Source organism: Loxodonta africana, chromosome 16 (genome assembly GCF_030014295.1).
Source record: "Loxodonta africana isolate mLoxAfr1 chromosome 16, mLoxAfr1.hap2, whole genome shotgun sequence".
NCBI lineage: Eukaryota > Metazoa > Chordata > Mammalia > Proboscidea > Elephantidae > Loxodonta > Loxodonta africana.
Window position 1 is genome coordinate 1,974,362 of NC_087357.1, and position 20,792 is coordinate 1,995,153.

The 20,792-nt window shown below is 36.9% G+C and overlaps 1 pseudogene; it reads left to right on the forward strand.

Annotated features, from left to right (window-relative positions):
• The first annotated feature begins 2,840 nt into the window (after positions 1–2,840).
• LOC100661399 (olfactory receptor 5V1-like) lies at positions 2,841–4,119 on the forward strand (annotated as a pseudogene).
• Positions 4,120–20,792: the final 16,673 nt, after the last annotated feature.

The window sequence follows — 20,792 nt, forward strand, 5'->3', positions numbered from 1 at the left end:
CCTTTGAAGCATTCAGTTTATCCCAGAAACTTCTTTGCTTTTGATCCAGTCCAGTTGAGCTGACCTTCCCTGTATTGAGTATTGTCCTTCCCTTCACCTAAAGTAGTTCTTATCTACTAACTAATCAGCAAATAACCCTCACCCACCCTCCCTCCCTCCTCCCCTCATAACCACAAAAGTACGTGTTCTTCTCAGTTTATACTATTTCTCAAGATCTTATAATTGTTGTCTTATACAATATTTGTCCTTTTGCCTCTGAATAATTTCACTCAGCATAATGCCTTCCAGGTTCTTCCATGTTATGAAATGTTTCACAGATTCGTCACTGTTCTTTATCGATGCATAGTATTCCATTGTGTGAATATACCACAATTTATTTAACCATTCATCCGTTGATGGACACCTTGGTTGCTTCCAGCTTTTTGCTATTGTAAACAGAGCTGCAATAAACATGGGTGTGCATATATCTGTTCGTGTGAAGGCTCTTATTTCTCTAGGGTATATTTCGAGGAGTGGGATTTCTGGGTTGTATGGTAGTTCTATTTCTAACTTTTTAAGATAATGCCAGATAGGTTTCCAAAGTGGTTGTACCATTTTACATTCCCACCAGCAGTGTATAAGAGTTCCAATCTCTCCGCAGCCTCTCCAACATTTATTATTTTGTGTTTTTTGGATTAATGCCAGCCTTGTTGGAGTGAGATGGAATGTGTATAACAGTGCATTAAAATAGTGTTAAAATTAACCAGCCTATCATGAAAATAAAAATGTATAAGAAACTGATGTACAATCATATATTCACGGAATGATTACTCTGATTGCATAAAAATTAACATAAATTACATCAATTTATCCTTTAGTTTTGTCTTCCAATGTAATTCTTAGAAAAAATATTTGTTTTATCTTAACCAAGACCATTGCCATTCTCCAATTTTCATTTCATTTTCAAGTTATATTTAATATATGGACTAGAAAATGAGTGCCCATTATAGGTTGCTACTAATTTAGATTTATCAAAAAGAGAAGCATATTACCCTTAGAGTCCTAATTGCTGTGTTTTTCTCTAAGGGGAAAGTAGGTATAGTATGAGCTGTAGAATAAATTTCCATGTGAACTCTATATGAAAGTGAGGGGTTGGTTTTTCTTTACTGATGCATTTTTGTTGGCTGGATCATTTTACTCTCTTCTTGTTGAAACTTTATATTGGTAATGAAATCTCTGAAATTAAAAAAAAAAAGAAACAAGAAATTGTGTGCTATATTCTGGACATTCTAGACTGAGAAAAGTAATTAGATACTTGTAGAGATGTTAATATAATGTGAAAATTTACACATTTAAGAAACTAGCGAAAACTGAATAATAAATAGGTAAGATGAAGTATTTTTTAATATTTAAGAGTAATTGGCCAATTAAACATATACAAAATATTTGATTAATTTCAGCCCTTAAAAATGTGCACGTTTACCCTTGTGTGTGTCAAACTTTTGTATGTAAATATATGCTGTATCTAATAACGAATGTTTATGACCCGAGCACCTGGGTTCACGTTGCTATAAAATTGTGTCCATGAGAGTTAAATAGGCAACACAGATGTCGCAAAACAGGTGGAGATTACACTTCAGACTTTTTCTTTTTTTGCTCCTTCTGCTTTTAGCTATCAATCCATTGGTCTGAAAAGGGAGGTTATATATTCTCTTCCTTAGCAATATGTTGAGAAAATTGAATAGCCTCCTATTTTTCTAAGAAAATTTAAATGAACTGTTTCCTCGATATTGACATACTAAATAAATTACAGTTTCAAATTTTCTTAAGATCTATCAGTGATGATTTTGCTTAATTAACTAATTTTCTTTTTCTCCATATAGTGGAAACTCGAAGTAGCTATCTTCTAGAGAAAAATTGCATATGTAGTACTCTGCCTTTGACAGTAAGTAAAAGGTTAAGAAACAGAAATAACAAGAAAACTTAATTTTGGGTAATTTTCGAGGGTAAGAAGTCCCCTATACTAAGTCATTACAAGTTTGACTGTGACTATGACAAAAGCTGAGTTCAGCAAGTATTCTTAGTGCCCTCACATGCTTACATTTGCAGCACGTGGAAAGGTCTCACTTCATATAACTGTTCTGATTCTCTATTGTATGAGTTGTAGATCCATTGGGTTAATAAGGAAAGTTACTGCCCTCGACAACACTTTATCCAAACACTTTGTGCTTGTTATAGTAATTTTTCTTGCCCAAATTTCATTATCTGAAGAGCATCACATGCAAGAGTTTATTTTTTTCTCCGTACAGTACAGAGGTGGTGTGCTTAAGGTAACATTTCCCAAGTAGTCTCAGAGATTATTTTTTAAAATATTGCCAGAAAAAAATGATACAAAATAGCATCTTTCTATTTGTGTAAAGAAATGATTATGTATAATTTATATTGTTTATACTACACATTTTATCTGCACCAAGAAAGCATTGCCACTTTCCATAAGCTAAAATAATTGGTGAGTGGAGATGACACAGAAAGTGACATTTGAATTCAATTTTCTAACCATCTTTTCTGTTTGAATTTTCTGTCATGCACATGTGATATAAACATAAAGAAGTTGTTTTTTTAATGCAACATAGGAAATTCACAGAAGTATTGCTTTGCAGACCTTTAGTTAGTCTTTCTGTAAGAAGTCCTGTACATGGTGAGGAAACCCTGGTGGGGTAGTAGTTTAGAGCTACAGCTGCTAACCAAAAGGTCAGCAGTTTGAATCCACCAGGCACTCCTCAGAAACTTTATAGGGCAGTTGACTCTGTCCTATAGGGTCACCATGAGTTGGAATTGACTCAGTGGCAATGGCTTTTTAAACACAGTGATTATTTGGACTATTAAGGTATATCTAAAAGTAATTTGAAAATTAAGCAAGAATAAATAACCAAGAAAATTAACCAAGAGTTCATGGGTATCTACAACCAAACCATCATCACAGAGTTCATCCTCATAGGGCTCTCTGACCTCCCGGAGGTGTGCTATCCTCTCTTTGTGGGCTTTGCTGCCATCTATGAGGTCACCTTGGTGGGAAATGGGGCCATTCTCCTCACCACTGGGACTGAGCAAAAGCTGTGCACACCCATGTATTATTTTTTGGCAAATCTGTCCTTCTTAGATATTTTCTGCCCATCAACTACTGTTCCTAAGATGCTCAAGAACCTCTTGACTGAGAATCAAAGCATTTCTTTTGTTGGGTGTGCTTTGCAGCTTTATTTCCTGGTGGCCTTGGTAGGCGCTGAAGTCTTCCTTCTCGCTGTCATGGCTTAAGACCAGTACATGGCCATATGTTTACCCCTTCGTTACACCCTCATCATGACAAAGGGGTGCTGTGTCCAGCTCATGGCTGGTACCTGGGGAGCAGGGTTTCTCAATTCTTTTCTGCACGCAGTGTTCACATTCCACCTGTCTTTCTGTAAGTCTAATCAGGTCAGCCAATATTATTGTGACATCCCTCCAGTGGTGGCCCTCTCCTGCTCTTCCACATATGTGGCAGAAATGCTTCTCATTGTGCTAGGAATTGTCTTAGGGGTCAACGCCTTCCTGATCACTGGTATCTCTTATACCTACATCATATCCACCATCCTGAAGATCAGGTCAGCGGAACGGAAGCGCAGAGCCTTCTCCACATGTGCTTCCCACCTCCTTGTGGTTTGTTTGTTCTATGGTACAATGATATTTACCTACATCCACACCTCCTCCAGTCACCACTCCCCAGCCTGAGACAGGCTCATCTCAATGCTGTATGGGGTTATTACCCCAGTGTTAAACCCGATCATCTACAGCCTGAGAAACAAAGAGATAAAAGGAACACTCAGGAAGGTTTTATGCCATAAGACATGTTTACAGCTAGGATGATATTACTCATTTAGCATTCCACTTAATCTGAGTTCACTGCAAAGTTTGGCTGAATTCATAGGAATAATGTTTTTCTATTGACATATACAGGACCAAAGACCCAAAAAAAACAAACCTGTTGCCGTGGAGTCAATTCCAATTCATAGCAACCCTATAGGACAGAGTGGAACTGCCCCATAGGGTTTCCAAGGAGTGGTGGCTGGTGGATTCGAACTGCCACCCTTCTGGTTAACAGCCTGAGCTCTTAACCCCTGAGCCACCAGGACTCAACAGAGGAGACATACCTATGTATATGTAGAAATTTATACGCATATATACATACCTGTCTCTCTATCTTCCTTTTACTTTAATTACCTTCTTTGCCTAACCATTATTCTGATATGCTTCCTTAGCTGGACCATTTTGTTCCCTCTCTTCTTCAACTTTGGTTTCCACTTAATCTATATTTCTCTGCTTCTCTCCCTTTCCTGTGACCATGTCCACTCTCAGTTCCACATGTCCCTCCAAGTGGAGCATTTACTTTTCCCCATCTCTGACCAGACATATCTAAATTGGTTGACTATATTACTATCATCTTAAAATCAGCATGTTCGAAACTACAAGTACCGTCTTCACACACATGCACACACACGCACACTCACTCACTCATAACCATAACCATAAACCAATCTTCTCATTTACTACCCTATGTTTTTGTTACTTGGATCACTTTTCCCTGCTAGTCAGACTTTTCTTGTTAGTTGTCACTGGTCATTGCGGACTCATTGCAACCACATGCAGAACAGAATGAAAAAAATGGTACATGGTCCTGTGACATCTTCATAGTCATTGGTAAATTTGAGGCCATTGTTGTAGCTATTGGACTCTCTGCTTTGCCATAAAGCTCAGCGCTTCCATACAGAGTTGAATAGAGAGCTGTTGTTTCTGATTGTGAATTACTGTCCATTCTCACTTCCTGTAACCTATAGAAATGAGAATATTTTCTCTCTAGAGTACTGATTATGCAATATACAGCATTAGGTCAGCAATGATATATGAATTTCTCCATATTCTCCCCAATTCTGTGAGCCCTAATTACTTCCCAGAAAAGTTCCCAGTCTGGTTACCACATTTGCGTATGTCTGATATCACAGTAGCATCTGACACTCTCTGCATTTCTGACTCTCTCTTACCATGTGGTGTTCAATATCATCTCTGGATTCCTCTTAGCAGCATTCTGTCCTTTTATGACTAAGTGACATGGTCACATCTCTATTGACATGTTGTTATATCATTCTAAGTCATCCTAGTCTTTCCTCCTTTAGACTGTCATTGATCTTTTAGTTGTTACTGAAACTTCACCAAGTAAGAGCCTTATCCTATGCAACTTTGTCTTACAGTTTAGGGAGTGAGTGTAAGTGCTTTGAGATGACATGCTTTAGATCAATTTCATTTCCCAAAATTCTGCAATGTCCCAACTTGTATCATCTAAGCATTCCAGGGTTATTCATAGTTACAGTTGGTCAAATACCTGTTATTTAATTTTAAATATAATGAGAAAATCTATACAGACCTGAAGAAGAAAATGAAATAATAATAGCACATAGGTGAGATTTGCTTTGGTTTGTATTCTTTAATTTTATTCTCTATAGCAGAATTTAGAAGTGATATGAAAGAATCAAGTAATGATCTCATTGTATTAAAAATAACTCGTGGAATTCATTAATGCACTCCTACATAAAATCAAATAAAATTTTAAAATCTCTACCATGTGTTTATTTTATATATCTGATACTTAAATATTTATTTAATATTTCATCACTTATTTGAATGATTTTTGTTTCACCAAATTGCCTGTAATTTTGGTCTTACAAAATTAATTTTGGTCTGTGTTACACAGACCACTGTATAATCTAAATTCTATCATAAATGGTGTGTCTCTCCCCAAGTCTGCCACATTTCTGGCCTTTGTCAAAACTGGGGAAAATTGTTGGAAATATTAAAAATTAAGTTACAGAATTCACCAAGTTTATTAAACCAAAGGTTTTATTCATTTATTTTGTAGAATAATAAAGTCAATGACATCCATCATGATAATTATAGTTTCTTCTAATGATGTGAAGGATAAAATGTACTTGACGTACAAGTAAAACGATTTCTCTCGCTTCAGTCCTGAGATGTTTGGGGACAACAGTTGAGAACTTGAGATCTGAAAATTACTAAATATTTAAGCTCACTGAGATTGGTTTATGGCATAATTTCCCACGCCTTGGTAGATACAGCTACCTCAGTCTCTGGTTGGTAGTATTTTGATGAACAATTTCTTTTTCTCTTGATATCACAGTTTGCTGTCTTTGGGAAAACTAAGGGATGTGTACTTCTCTATTTTACCACTCTCTCATCCCTAAAAGTTGCAATCATCAAAAATAAATTGGCCAAGTTCCTTGACGGTTATGTCTGAGTAACCTCTTATGGAATATAACTGAGACTTCAGCAGCAACATGAATGGATAGTCCAGCTTAAAATAGCTTTGAAGTCTATCTTTTAAAATTCAGGGCAAACAGAAGTGGCAGGTTATCCATTAGGTTTGGATAATTGCTAACCCTGTAACTAATTTGACATTGTATATCAATAATTTGAAAGCCAGACTGACAACAATTATATACGCAAGAGAGATGACCAAGAAGACTTAAGGAAAGGTCAGAAGGAAGTAAAAACAACTGGCAGTATACAGGGAGGGAGCAAGGACAAAATGATATTTAATTCCAATTCAAAAGATTCTATGATTTTAGTGACTGCTTTGGTTACTTTGCTGATCTATGCTAACTCAAATCCCAGAGTAGGTGAGTCCTGTAGTCAAGACATCCTATAGCCAAAACAAATTTTTACCCTGGTACTTTGTTCTGACGTAATCTGTTTATCAATAATGTTTTGTCTGTGTGTCCCAGGGAATCTCTTTAGATTTGTGATGCAGTGGAAGTTGACCAGGCTGTTATACTGCCTAAGTTGCTGCTTCACACTTAGTCTCTACTATCACCAGGTCTCAACCCCATAGCAAGCTGTCCATAAGAAATATGGCTAGTTATAAGAACTTGAGAAATAGTTTGAACTGAGAAGAAAACATTCTTTTGTGGTTACAAGAGGGGAGAAGGAGGGAGGGTGGGAGAAGGGTATTCACTAATTAGATAGTAGATAAGAACTACTTTAGGCAAAAAAAAAAAATATGTCTAGATATTTAAGCTTTCGATGTGAGAGGATCCTACTGGGAATTCTATCAGGCAAAAAAATGAATAGCTGTCCTTTTATAAGCAAATACATATTAGCATGAAGAATTTCTTTGCTTTCTTATCTACAACTTTTGGTCCCACAACAATGAACTCACTGGGGACGATCCATAGTGTTAAAAAACCACACCAAACCCATTGCTGCCAAGTTGATTCCAACTCATAGCAACCCTATAGGACAGAGTAGAATTGCACTACAGGGTTGCTAAGGAGCAGCTAGCAGATTTGAGCTGTGATCTTCTGGTTAGCAGCCTGAGCTCTTAACCATTGTGCTACCTGGGCTCCATTCATAGCATAGACCCTCCAAAAACCTGTGTCATATGCCAAAGAAGCAGTAGATAGTTTCTCCATTGGTATATGGTTAAAGCTGTTGCTGTCGAGTTTATTCTGACTCATAGCACCCCTTTAGGACAGAGTTGCCCCAGAAGTTTCCCAAGGCTGTAATCTTTATGGAAGCAGACTGCCGCATCTTTCTCCAGTGGAATGGCTGGGTGGGTTTGAACTGCCAACCGGTTATTCACTAGCACTTTAACTACAACATAAACAGCATTCCTTGGTATGTGGTAGGAGAAGATCATATTGTTTACCCTCCAGGCTGCAAGTAGTTCTGCTTATTGGACAAACTGTACAGATCTCTTGTCAAGGAACATATATTCAGTCTGATGGAGATCATCTTTCTACATTCACTAGTAAGCTAAGACACAGACTCAGAAGCAGGTGAAAATTTTAAAATAAGGGGGTACGGGATGCAAGACACTTAAACAAGATGGCTGGATCCTAAATAGTGGTTCCACTTGATACATGTGTCATGTATTTAAGTAATGTATTCAGGCAGGCTAAAACTTGGATTGGCCTTTGATCTATTTGGGTTAAATTCCTAATTCTATTTGGTAATAAGAGTTCATCTATCCAAAACTCAGTGCAATTTCTTTTTAGTAAATCTCTCAAGTAGAGAGTCCTTAGTGTTTGTCTAAAGAGCACCAGGGCTGCTTCCAAGTCTTCCCTCCTCAGTTGTTTGCTATCTCTCAAGAGTCAAACCAAACTCGTTCCCCCACTGACTGCTCAGCAGCCTGCTTAAGCTGATTAGAAGGAGCAGTAGGTTTTCCCCCCACGTCGTATTATTACAGTTCTCTAAGCTCTTCTCCTAAAAAAGGAAAAGAAAAAAAAAAAAAAAAACTCTCTGCCTCAATATTCCCCATCTCAATTTATAGTAACCTTGTGCTTCAAGTTGCACAGGTCAAAACCTTGCAATCATCTTTGACTTCTCTCTCTCACACCCTACATCCGAGCTTTAAGCAAGTCCTGTCAGCTCCATTTATAAAATATATGAAGAACATGCCACTTCAGCCCAAGGCACTATATTATCTCTTGCCTGCATTTTTGAAATAGCTGTGTCTTGCTTTTCTTCTATTCATTCATTTCTCAACACTATGGCCAGAGATCCTGCTCTCACTTCTCTGCTCAAGACAGTAATTTCACTCATTCAGAGTAAAAGCCAAAGTGTTTTTCATGAGTTAGAAGACTTCATGATCTGGCCTCTTTGACCTTATCCCCTGCACCTCTCTGCTGCACTGCCTCTGGTCATCTTGATGTTTTTCAAAAGCAGTAAGGGCACTGACCTTCTGTTTGAGGCCCTTTGCACTCATGAGTTCCTTGTACTGGGATGCTCTTGCCCAGAATCCTCCCAGCTCACTTTCTTACTTCCTCTAGATCTTTACTCCAATATTTCTTTCTCCGTAAGCCATTTTCTAGTTGATATCTTTTTTTTTTATCTTTACACCACAATTCTTATCCCTTCTGCTTGTTTTATATATTTTTCTCTTTAGTACTTGTCACCATCTAACATATCTTATATTTTGAATAGTTTTTGTGTAAAATGTCTATCTCCTCCAGTATAATATAAAGTCCCGAGAACAGGGATTTTTATCTTTTCCACTGCCATAAGTGCCACAGCCAGAACCTTGCCTCAATCTGTAGGTTGTGTCTCAACTTTCTTGATAAATTCCTTTAACAAATACAAATGTTTAATTTTAACGAGGTACCATTTATCTAATTTGTCTTTACTGCTTTTGCTTTTGGTGTTATTTCTAAGAATTCATTATTAAAATGTAGGTCTTATAGCAGTGCCACTATGTTTTCTTCTAAGAGTTTAATGGTATTGGTTCTTACATTTAGATCTTGGTCCATTTTGAATTGATTTTTTGTGTATGGTGTGAGGTATGGATCTTGCTTCATTCTTTTGCACATAAACATCCTGTTTTCCCAGCACCATTTATTGAAAATACATTTCTTTCCCCATTGAATAGCTTAGGATCCTTGTTAAAAACAAATTGACCATATATAAAAAGACCATATATGTATAGGTTTATTTCTGTACTCTCAGTTCTATTCCATGGGTCTCTGTCTATATCTGTCATTATATCAATACCAGACTGTTTTGATTATCGTAGCTTTATAATATTTTTCTGAAATCAGGAAGTTTAAATCCTCCTATTTTATTCTTCCATTTTAAGATTGTTTTGGCTATTCATGGACCCCACCATTCCTTATAAATTCAATGATTGATGTCTCCATTTTCAAAGAAGGCTGTTGGAATTTTTATGGGGACTGCATTGAATTTATAGATTGCTTTTGGTAATATTGTCATCTTAACTATATTAAATATTCCTATCCGTGAACACAGAATGTCTTTCTTTTCATCTACTTTTATTTCTTTTTGTAAAATTTTAGAGTTTTCACTGTATAAGTCTTTCACGTTCCTGACTAAATTTACTCATATTTTCTTATATTAAATGCTATTGTAAATTGAATTATTTCCTTAATTTACTTTTTCCTCATTTGTTTATTGATGATGTATAGAAACATGAGTTATTTTTGTGTGTTGACCTTTACCCTGCCATGTTGATACACATTTTTATTACCTCTATTAGCATTCTTGTAGAAACTCTGGGATTTTATATATAGACAGAATCATGTCATTTGTGTAAACAAATAATTTTACTTCATCCTTCATAATTTGGATAAATTTTATTTATTTTTCTTGCCTAATTACTGTGGTTAAGGCTTCCAGTACAGTGTCAAATAGCAGTGGTAAGTAGGCATCCTTGTCTTTTTTCTTATTGTAAGGGGAAATATATCAATCTTTCTCCATTTGGTATAATGTTAATCTGTGTGTTTTTACATAAATGCCCTTTATTATATTGAGGAATCTCCCTTCTGTTCTGAACTTGCTGAGTGACTTTACCATGAAATGGCATTGGATTTTGTCAAATGCCTTCTCTCCATCTGTTGAGGTGATCACATCGTTCTTTTTCTTCTTTCTCCTAATGTGGTGTATTATGTTGATTGATTTTCTAATGTTGAACTATCATTGCATTCTTGGGATAAATCCCACTTGATCATGGTGAATAATCCTCTTCATATAATTTTAGATTTGTTTTGCTAGCATTTTGTTGAGGATTTTTGCATCTACATTCATAAGAGTTACTGGTCTGTAGCTTTGTTTTCTTATGTTGTCTTGATCTGGCTTTGGTATCAGGATACAAAATGCTCCCCTTATAGAATGAGTTGGGAAGTTTTCCCTCCTCTTCTCTATTTTGGAAAAGTTTATATAGGATTGGCACCACTTCTTCTATATAAGTTTGATACAAATCCCCAGTGAATCCGTCTGGTCCAGGACTTTGTTGGGAGGTTTTTGATTACTGATTAAATCTCTTCTCTTGAGATCATCTATTTCTTCTTGAGTCAATGTAGAGAGACTACATGTTTCTAGATATTTGTCCCTTACATTCTGGGTTTATCTATGTTATCTGATTTGTTGACCTACTACTGTTCATAATATTTCCCTACAGCCTTTTTTAATTTTAATAATTAATTTTTTTTAATTAGGATCAGTTGTAATGCCCCCATCTTCATTTTTAATTTTAGATATTTGCATCTTCTTTTTCTCTCTTTTTGGAAGTCTAGCTAAAAGTTTGTTGATTTTATTGCTCTTTAAAAAAAAAAACTGTTTTTTTAATTCTGTTTTTTTAACTTCTCTATTCCATTTATCTCTGTTTTAAACTTAGATATTCCTTTTCTTCTTGTAGCTTTTGCTTTTTTTTTAATGTGTTTTCAGAGTTCCTCCAGTTCTAAATTTAAGTTATTGATTTAAGATATTTCTTCTTTTTTTAATGTAGTCATTTACAACTCTTATTTTACTTCTGAGCACTGCGTTTGCTCCATCCCATAAGATTTGGTATGGTGTATTTTCATTTTCATTCAATTCTAAGTATTTTATTTTAAATTTCTCTCTTGTTTTCTTCCTTGACTACTGTCATGGGTTGAATTGTGTTTCCCCAAAATATGTGTCAACATGGTTAGACCGTGATTATCTTCCGTTTTGTGATATGTTGTAAATCTTAACCACTGCCTGTGGTTAATGAGGCAAAACTCAATTATGTTAAAAAGGATTAGGTTATGTTTGTTATGTTAATAAGTAAGGATTACAGTGGAATAACCCAAACAAAAAACCAAAGCCTTTGCCATTAAGTCGATTCCGACTCATAGGAATACAACACCCTTACTCAGGTCACAGCCCTGATTCAATATAAAGGGAGTTTTCCGGAAATGTGGCCTTCATTTCCTCTTATTTTACAAGAGATAAAAGGAGAGAGAAGCAAGCAGAGAGGTGGGTATGTCCTACCACCCAAAAAGAAGAACCTTAAATGAAGCATTTTGAACCTGGGGTCCCAAGAGTGATAACCTCCTAGACCCAGCATAAGATGATGACAAGACACACGGAGATCTCCAAGAAAAGCTGGGCCCACGAATGTTGCAAGGAGACACAGACATTCCCCTAGAGCTTACAGAGAGTTAAAGTCTTTCCCTAGAGCTGGTGCCCTGAATTCAGACTTCTAGCCTCTTAATCTGTGAGAAAATGCATTTCTGTTTGATAAAACTATCTACTTGTGGTATTTTGGTTATAACTGTGCTACATAACTAAGATAATCACCTTGGTTGTTTAATAGTGTGTTATTTAATTTCAGATGTTTATATGTTTTGCAGCTTTTTTATTCTTTTATTAATTTTAGTTGTATTTTATTGTGGTAAGAAAATATAATTTGCATTGTTTTCATCTTTTTAAATTTATTGAGACTTGGTTAGTGTCCTAAGATATGGTCTATCCTGGGGAATAATCCATGTGCACTGGATAAGAATGTATATTGTGCAGTTGTTGTGTAGATTCTTCTATATATGTCTGTTAGTTCTACTTGGTTGTAGTTATGTTTAAGTCCTCTATTTCTTAATTGGTTTTCTTTCTAGTTGTTCTATCCATCATTGAAAATGTTGTATTAATGTCTTTAGTTAATATTGTAGACCTGTCTGTTTCTCCCATCAATTCTGTCAGTGTTTATACACTTTGGGGTTCTGAAATTAAGTTCATTTATAATTGTTATATTTTCTTGATGAATTGACACTCCTATCATTATATAGGGTGCTTCTTCTCTCTTCAGAATAGACTTAATTAAAATCTAATTTGTTGGATATTAAAATTACCACACCTGCTCTCTTTTGATTCATATTTTCATGAATGTTTTTTCATTCTTTCAATTTCAAACTATCTGTGTCTATGTGCCTATGGTGTGTCTCTTGTAGACAGCATACAGTTTTGTTCTTGTCATAGATTGAATTATGTTGCCAAAAATATGTGTATCAATAGGGCTGGGACATGATTCCTGGTATTAAGTGATTTTCCTATATGTTATAAATCCTGCCTTTATGATATTAATGAGGGAGGATGGGCAGCAGTTGTGTTAGTGGGGCAGGATTGAATCTACAAGATTGGATTGTGCCTTGAGGCAATCTCTTGAGATATAAAAGAGAGAAGCCAGCAGAGAGACAGAGGGACCTCATACCACCAAGAAAGCAGTGCCGGGAGCAGAGTGTGTTCTTAGGACTTGGGGTCCCTGTGTGGAGAGGTCCTGGGCTGGGGGAAGGTTGGTGAGAAGGCTGACAGAGAGAGAAAGCCTCCCTCTGGAGCTGACACCTTGAATTTGGACTTTTAGCCTACTTTACTATGAAGAAATAAATTTCTCTCTCTTAAACCCATCGACTTGTCATATTTCTGTTATAGCAGCACTAGATGACTAAGACAGTCCTGTTTTTTTCTTGTTTTTAATCCGGTCTGACGCTTTCTTCTTTTTGATGGAGTGTTTAATCATTTATATTCACTGTAATTACCAATAAATGAGGATTTACTTTTGCCATTTTGTTATTAGCTTTTTTTGTAAATCTTATACCAAATCTGTTCCTCTTTTCCTCCTGTGTTTTCTTCTTTTGTGAGTAGTAGATTGCGTGTGTGTGTGCACTGAAACATTTTGCTTTCCTTCCCTTTTCCTTTTGGTTATGTTTTAAATTTTTTTTTATGGTTATTATGGGGATTACATTTACATTTTACAACCTGGTTTAACAGGATATAAACTTTAATAATATAGAAAAACTCTATTCCTATACCTATTTTGTTGTTGTTGTCACCAATTACATTTTTATGCTTCATATGCCCCATAAATTATACTTATTTTTGTGCATTTGTAATTAAAGCGTGAAGAACACAACAGATGTATTTACCAATCCAAAATACCTTAAATCTGGCTTTTATACTTACCAAGAAATGACCTTAATGTAGAAAATTGAGTTACCAGTTACAGGTTGAAATGAGGTTGAAATTCCACTTGATTTGGATTTGAGGGTTGTAACAATACAATTTTTCATGTGCATGTCGAATAGTCTTAACAATATAAATGTGTGTAATAATGCATTGAAATAGTGTTAATATTAACCAGTCTATCATGGAAACAAAAATATAAGAAATTGATGTATAATCATGTACTTCTGGGATGACTACTCTGATTACAGGAAAAAAATAACATAATAACATCAACTTATTCTTTGGTTATTCTTGCAATGCAATTCTCAGAAAACCATTTGTTTATCTTAACCTAGACCATGGTCATTCTCTACAGTTTTCATTTCATTTTCAACTTATATTTAATAGATTGGATACAAAATGAGTGCCCATTATTAGGTTGTTAGTCATTTAGATTTATCAAAAAGAGAAGCATATTTCCCTTAGAGTCCTAACTGTTGTATTTTCCCTAAGGGGAAATTGGGTATAATATGAGATATAGAATAAATTTCAGTGTGAAATCTATATTAACATGAGGTGTCTATTTTTTTCACCGAGGCATTTTTATTGTCTGGATCATTTTCCTTCTTGTTGAGACTTTGTTTTAGTGATAAAATCTCTGAAATTAAAAAAAAAAGAAATTTTGTGCTATATTCTGGACTTTCTAAGCTGAGATAAATAATCGGATATTTATAGAAAGGCTAATACCAAAAACCAAGCCAAACCCATTGCCGTTGAGCTGATTCCAACTCATAGTAACCACATAGGACAGAGTAAAACTGCCCTCTATAGGATTTCCAGAGTGGCTGGTGGATTCAAACTGCCAACCTTTTGGTTAGCAGCCATAGCTCTTAACCACTGTGCCAGAGATGCCAATATAATGTGAAAAATTACACATTTAAGAAACTAGTGAAAATGAAACATTACATGAGTAAGATAAAGTGATTATTTTCTAATATTGAAGAGTGAATGACTAAATAAATGTATAAAAATTGATTAATTTCAGCCCTAAAAAATGTGCATATCCAACCTCATGTGTCAAACCTTTGTATATAAATATCTGCTGTATCTAAAAATGGGTGTTTCTGACCCAAGCAACCGGCTTCATATTCCTAGAAAATTGTGTCCATGAGACATAACTAGACAACATGTATGTCACAAAACAGGTGGAGAGGTTATGCTTTATTTTTTTTTTATTTTTTTATTTTTTTGCTTCCTCTAATTTGTTAGCTGTCAATCCATTGGGTTGAAAAGGAAAATTGTATGTTCTCTTCCTTGGCAATATATTTTTTGAGAAAATTTGATAGCCTCCTATTTTTTAAGAAAATCTAAATGTACTGCTTCCTTGATATTGATATACAAAATATAGTTTTAAATTTTCTTAAGATCTATTCATGATGATTTTGCTTGATTAACTGTCTTTTTCCCTAGATAGTGGAAACATGAAGTAACTATTTGCTACAGAGAAAAGTTTTATATGTGGTACTCTGCTTTTAATGATATGTAAAAGGGTAAGAAATAGAAATAACACGAAAATTTGATTTCTGGGTAATTTTCTCCAGTAAAAAGGGCCCTTATCTTAAGTCATTACATGTTTGAGTGTCTATGACTATGACAAAAGCTGGGTTTAACAAGCATTCTTAGTGCCCTCATATGCTTATATTTACAGCTCTTGGAAGGGTCTCACTTCATATGACTTTTCTGATTCTCTTGTATATGAGCTATAGATCCATTGGGTTAATAAGGGAAGTTATTGTCCTCAACCACACTTTATTAAGAAAATTGTGGCTCCTATTTTTCTAATTAGGTGGACAAATACATGAGGTTTAACTATATTTGCTTCAAAAGGAGGGGATTGTTAATATGGGGCAAATTCTGCCTTGTATATGCCAAGACCGTAAATTAGGGAAAATGCCTTTTTATTTTTTGAAGGAAATGTATTGATCATGTAGCCTGATGTAGAGTCAGATTATGTCTTTTTATCTGGAGGTTATTATTTTATTTCCTATAACCTTTGTTTAGAAAAAAGTAAGTCAAATTAGTAAGTGAAAGTATGAAATGAAATAGGTCTTTAATATAGAATGTAACATTTACTGTCTCAAAATATTCCTTGTAATAATAATATTGCCTGCACTAATTTTCAAAATTTGCTATTGTCTTTTCAAAGTATTAATATATAAGCATAAAGACAAACTGAACTCTCATTGCACCATAGAATGTTGAATGTTTCAGAATTTGAGAATTGATAATGCAGTTGTTTTTACTTTATTTCAATCTTGTTCACATGAATACTGTTATCCAACGCTTTGTGCTTATTACGGTAATTTTGTTGCCTAAATTTCATTATCTGAAGAGCATCATCTATAAGAGTTTACTTTTTTCTCCAGTAGAGTACTGAGCTGGTGTGCTTGAGGAAAGAATGGTAACATCTCCCAAATAGTCTCAGGGATTCTTTTCTTTAATATTGCTGGAAAAAAAGGTAATAGAAAATAATGTTTTTCTATTTGCGTAAAGAAATAGTTATGCATAATTTGCACTGTTTACACTACACATTTTATCTGGGCCAAGGAAGCATTACCACTTTCCATCAGCTAAACTAAATGGTAAGTGGAGGTGGCATAGAAAGTAACTTCTGAATTTAATTTTCCCATCTTTTCTGTTTGAGTTTTCTTTCTTTCTTATTGAACTTTAGATGAAGGTTTACAGAGCAAACTAGTTTCTCACTAAACAGTTAGTACACACATTGTTGTATGACCTTGGTGAACAACCCCATGACATGTCAACACTTGATTCACCCTAGTTCAAATATCACAGTCTTTTTATGAGTCTGATAAAGTCCCTCTGTTGTTGAAATATTTTGGTCAAATGTTTTCAGCAAGTCAGCAAAGTAAAAAGTCATCTGCAAATGACAAAGGTAATATGGCCGTGATTTAGTTATAATTGCAATATTTCTTAAAAGTGAAAAAACTGTTGGGAATTAATTACAAAACTAATGCAAAGCCAAATAAAGTAATAAGAAAAAAACTTAAGGCAAAAATATCTCTAAACATGATTAACCTTATTTTCAAAGTGCTTCATATATAACACATAATAATTTTGAGACATAATACCATATAGTTAGGATATTTTGAGAATATACCAAGTTTATCAAGTCTCTAAACATCTGAATAACTCCATGGGTGAGTGAGGTAAAATATCTAGTTAAAAGCATAAGCTTTGATTATGCTAGATTCAAAAGAAGCAAAGTTACAACCAAGTTAGCAATTAAAAAATAATAAAATTATAACATAATAGTAAGCACTTATTGTCTAATATCAGGCAAAAACATAAGAGGAAACAATAACACATAAATTTCTTACCCAAAGAAAGTCAGGCATTTCTTTTAATTTGACAACACTTGTCATATAATTCATAATATACTAAATAAACATTTTTACCACTTTTCTCTTTATAAAACAGAAATAAAACCTTTGTGGCTTTCCATGAATTTCACTGTTGTTGGAAGTTTACATAGGTCACCAAGAAACAATACATAAATTATTTAACCAAAGATCTTAAAGGTAAAAACCTTAGCTTTTTTCAAAGCCAAGAGGCTTGATTTTTGACCTAGGAATTTATTCTGAGGTTCCAAACCCTTGCCTTCAAAGCAGATTACACAAAGAGTGGATTAACTCTTCAATCCAATAATCAAAGAAAATTTTGTTAACAGTGAGAAACCCAATTCTTTGTTCTCTGACTTTTAAAAAAATTCTCAAAAATTAACCCAACAAACCTTTAGCCAGACAGATAAAAACTTTGACCATGTCACATAAATTCCCTTTTTAGTAAACATTTTAGACTTTGTCTTTTATTGCATGTCTCTTATAGTACAATCCTTCAAGTGGAGACAATGAACACACTCATTAGCAGATCCAAGTACATTTGTCCTTTGTGGCGTAAAAAGAGAAAGTTTATAAACTTGACTATTAATTTAATATCAGTAAGTTACCTAAAGATCTTGTAAATTATTTTAAGCCTGTATACATCGAAGCATAATTACTGTTGAAATAAATTTTGTTTATATGGGCTATATTTTCATTCAAATTTTACCATTTCATTTTAGGTTTGTTTCATTGTGATTTCTACATTTTGGCTTCTAAGAATTTGTCTACAATTGAGAGAACTTATTTACAGTTAGTTTGATAGTGAGCCACCCAATTTCTGATACTTATAGTAAGACAGCATTTTCCCTATTTTACTTTGTCTTGAAAAGTCTTCTCCAAGTTGGGAGGAATCCTTTAAAACTTCCCTGGTGCTTCATGATCTCAAAGACTGAGAATGAGGAAACCTGATCCTGCCTTGCACTCCCAATAATTTGTCTCATGATCACAGACAAGAATTGGTCATCTCAATTAATTTATATTTTGAAAGACAAAATATAACCAAATTCTTTCCAATTTACTATTCTTCACTATTCTTTTGATAAACAATTTTACCTTTTCTATATCAGAGCCTTTTATTTACTTAGTACATCATCAGGAGGGACCAACTGCTGACAAAGGACATCATGTTTTGTAAAATAGAGGGTCAACAAAAAAGGAGACCCTCAATGAGATGAATTGACACAGTGACTGTAAAAATGGGCTCAAGAGAGGGGGCCAAGATGGCGGACTAGGTGGACGCTCCCGCGGATCCCTCTTGCAACAAAGACTCGGAAAAACAAGGGAATCGATCACATACATAACAATCTATGAACTCTGAACAACAAGCACAGACTTAGAGACGGAGGACGAACAAATACGGGCAGACAGCGACTGTTTTCAGAACTAGGAGCCAGCGCACCAGGCAGGTGACCTTCGGAGCTCGATCTGGGGCAGAGCCCAGGGGGGCAGACGGCACAGAAAGGGGGCCCACCCCTTCCCCCCCGAACCCATCCCGGGAGGAAGCCTAGCAGGTTGGCGCGGGCGGCGTAGGGGCGCAGCCGGAGGGAGAAACACCCGGGAGGCAGTGACTGATCTGAGAGGGGGGAGAACAGCGTCCCAGCTGGGGTGCCCTGCTGTCCGCCGGGAGTTAGGCGAGAAGCCGACGGGGCGCGCGCGGGGGGGGGGGTCAGCTGTGTTTCCCTGGAGTGACCCCAGGGCGGGGCCCACGCGTTCGTGCGGGAGGACGCGCACCCAGTCCGCGCGTGTGGCACGGCACACCAGAGGGAGAAATCCCCGGAGGTGTCTGGTCTCAAAACAGGGAAAGCAGCATCCCAGACGGGGAGCCATTCCGCTGCGATCTGGGCACGCGCGCGCGCGCGCGGGCGGGGCATGAGCGCGGGGTCCATTTTTATTACCCTGAATTGACCCAGAGGGCGGGAACACCTGGTCGTGCGAGTGACGCCCTCCCAGTTTGCGCGAGAGGTGCGGCACACTGGAAGGAGAAGTCCCCGGGAGGAACTGATTGGTCCCAAAGCGCAGAAAGTAGCATCCCAGACAAAGTGCCGCCCTGCTGGGGCTTGGGCGCGCGCACGAGCGGGCCGTGAGCGCGGAGTCCATTTTTATTGCCCTGAATTGACCCAGGGGGCGGGCCCACCTGGCCGTGCGGAGGAACTGATTGGTCCCGAAGCGCAGAAACTAGCGTCCCAGACGGGGTTCCGTCCTGCTGGGGCTTGGGCGCGCGCACGAGCGGGGCGTGAGCACGGAGTCCATTTTTATTGCCCTGAATTGACCCAGGGGGCGGGCCCACCTGGCCGTGCAGGTGACGCAACCCAGTTCGCGCGAGAGGTGTGGCGCTCCGGAAGGAGAAGTCCCGGGGAGGAAGTGACTGGTTCCCGAACAGGGAAAGCAGCGTCTCAACCCGGAAGTCATCCCGCTGGGATTTGGGCGCGCGCACAGGCGGGGCGTGACCGCGGGATCTAATTATAATCGCCTGAATAGACCCTGGGGGCGGGCCCACCCGTTCGTGCGGGAAACGCCCACCCAGTGCCCACGAGCGGTGCCGCGCACCGGAGGAAGTCCCCAGGAGGAAGGGACTGGTTTTCGAGCAAGGAAAGCAGTGTCCTAGCCAGGGACCCGTCCAGCCCGGATTTTGGCAAACGGGGGCGGAGCGTGAACGTGGTGTTCAGCTCTATATTCTGTGGTGCTACACTCCTAGCTCTCAGATCCCTCCCCCACCCTCCCCAGGCGACCCCATTAACATCCGAATACCCGGAGCCAGAGAGAGAATTCAGATAGGGATCTGACTGCATTTTTTTTTAGCTGACTACTGGGAAAATCTAGTTTCCCAGTGATGGCTCGGAGACAGCAGTCCATATCAAACCACATAAAGAAACAGACCATGACAGCTTCTCCAACCCCCCAAACAAAAGAATCAAAATCTTTCCCAAATGAAGATACAATCCTGGAATTATCAGATACAGAATATAAAAAACTAATTTACAAAATGCTTAAAGATATCACGAATGAAATTAGGATAACTGCAGAAAAAGCCAAGGAACACACTGATAAAACTGTTGAAGAACTCAAAAAGATTATTCAAGAACATAGTGGAAAAATTAACAAGTTGCAAGAATCCATAGAGAGACAGCATGTAGAAATCCAAAAGATTAACAATAAAATTACAGAATTTGACAACGCAATAGAAAGTCAGAGGAGCAGACTCGAGCAATTAGAATGTAGACTGGGACTTCTGGAGGACCAGGGAAACAACACCAACATAGCTGGAAAAAAATCAGATAAAAGAATTAAAAAAAATGAAGAAACCCTAAGAATCATGTGGGACTCTATCAAGAAGGATAACTTGCGAGTGATTGGAGTCCCAGAACAGGGAGGGGGGACAGAAAACACAGAGAAAATAGTTGAAGAACTCCTGACACAAAACTTCCCTGACATCATGAAAGAAGAAAGGATATCTATCCAAGATGCTCATCGAACCCCATTTAAGATTGATCCAAAAAGAAAAACACCAAGACATATCATCATCAAACTTGCCAAAACCAAAGACAAACAGAAAATTTTAAA